This window comes from Otolemur garnettii, unplaced genomic scaffold (genome assembly GCF_000181295.1).
Source record: "Otolemur garnettii isolate 467f Iridium unplaced genomic scaffold, OtoGar3 scaffold00006, whole genome shotgun sequence".
Taxonomy (NCBI): Eukaryota; Metazoa; Chordata; class Mammalia; order Primates; family Galagidae; genus Otolemur; species Otolemur garnettii.
In genome coordinates this window covers 10,555,161-10,557,337 of record NW_003852401.1, presented here as the reverse complement: position 1 = coordinate 10,557,337, position 2,177 = coordinate 10,555,161, and positions in this window count along the sequence as shown.

Sequence of the window (2,177 nt, the reverse complement as noted above, 5' to 3'; positions counted from 1 at the left end):
AACACGTCCCAGACATCTAAAAGTGGAAAAACTTTTGGCTATGTTAGCAGCTTTTTATGATACAGTTGAAGCATTGTCTGTAATGATCTTCACAAGGTGATGGGAACTTTGAGACAAGCGGAAAGCCCAACAATTAGCTGTTATAAAAAAATGAGAAAGTTAACCAAAACCAAAATCATACTCAAAAATGTTTCATCACGAAGTGGGAGAACAGATGGTCAAACAGTTTGTGGTCTTCACTTTCTAGGTTAAATTAATAGAATAATTGCCACTCTTATGCTATGCCAAGCATAGAAAGTATATAGGAGGGAAAACAGTTGCTTGTTTTATGAATTTAAGTGTGCTAGATGCATGGTCACACAGATATGATTATGGTAAAGGCCCTGCTTTCCAGACCCATTATTCTAGTGGTGGGCAACACCTGCTTTCCAGACCCGTTATTCTAGTAGTGGGCCACAGACATGCTGCCTTATAAATGAGATAAAATATGGTAAATCCTGAGGGAACAGAGAAAAGCCTATGAGTCTTGGAACCTCTGGGAGGCAGAAAGAACCTGTGGAGACAATGACATTTAAATTGGGCTTTAAAGGATGGGTAGGCATTTTATTAGCTAAAGCAGTGGTGAGAAATCTTCCAGGAAGATAGAAAGTGTTCAGGCCGAAGCTTGGAGGCATGAAAGGCTAATTACAAAATAAATACATTGCCGGCATCCAAGGGAACATCCAACTGGAAGCCATGATTCTATATTAGGAAGAAAGTAATTTTATTATGCTATTAAAGTAATTCGCAATGACTGCTTAAGAAATTTAAGAGGGAAGATGGCTTTGAATTTTAACAGAAGACTTAGTTATTCCCAGAGAGTCTTTAATTGTGTGTGGGTATATGGCAATAGGGAGAGGTTATTTGTTTCAATGCCTGCTTTTTACTGCTGTATTTTCCTATTTCAAGAAGCTGACAGGAATCAGTGATTTGGCAACTTGTTTCTGAAAGATTGTTGCTCTTGATTCTAAAAATTTCTGAATCAAGAGCAGACTACTGCAACTACTAACAGTTGCTGTTGTAGTACGTTGGCTCTGGGACACATTTCATTTTATAACCAGATTTATAGATACTATGCATACATGTATATGTGTGTGTGTGCATATATATATATATTTTTTTTGTTTGTTTGTTTGTTTGTTTCTCTTGGTTACCACATTAGTGTCAAAAAATTAGTTATAGTCGGAGTTATATTGCCACAAGCAAGTGTCCTCAGAGATTGCAAATGGGAATTGTTTTGAGATCAAGAGTTAATACAGAGCCAATTTCCTATATCATTATGGCCTGTGCAATTTTAAAGGCTTATGAAAATATTTGAAAACTGAAAAATAATTTATTGGCTTCAAATATTAAAAACTAATGTCTGAATATAAATTAATGTATGTCTAATTAAGTGTATAAAAATAAGTCTAGCTACTCAGCTTCATCTTAAGTCAATCCTTTTATAGCTATATAAAATATTTTATTGTGGGGTATAGATGCACTTTATATTTGATGTAATTTTGAATGAGATTTCTAAAACTAAAATGCCAAGGGTCTTCAAGCTCTTCAACTATCTCTGCTTGCCTTTTTAATTGCATGAATATAATTTTATATTTGCACACTGTTCTGGGAATCCTCAGTTGTAGGAATCTGTCACATCTTTTTCTAGGGAGACAGCACATGGGTGGAGTCAGGAGAATCATAGGCCCTAATACCTGATCTGGTTCCCATTTTATTTTTATTATGGGGGGCTGGCTAACAGCAACTCAATTCCCCATGTCATTGCTTAGCCCAGGAATCATGTCTGTTCTCTTATTTTTCTGGTTCTGGAAAGCCAAAGAACTAAAAAGTGTTAAGGAATCATATTTCAGAATGTAGGTAAAATCATTAGATAGGAAATACATATTAGTAATTTTTGAGATTGGCTCATAGAAGTCTCACAGATACATAATATACTTGATTTATTTTTAACTACAACTTTCACACTGTTTAAAATAGAATTTCTGCCCAAAGAATTGAAAGCAAAGACTCAAACAGCTTCCTGTACACCAATTTTCATAGCAGCATTGTTCACAATAGCCAAAAGATGAAAATAACTCAAATGTTCAACAACAGGTAAGTGGATAGACAAAGTGTAGAATACCCATATGATGGAA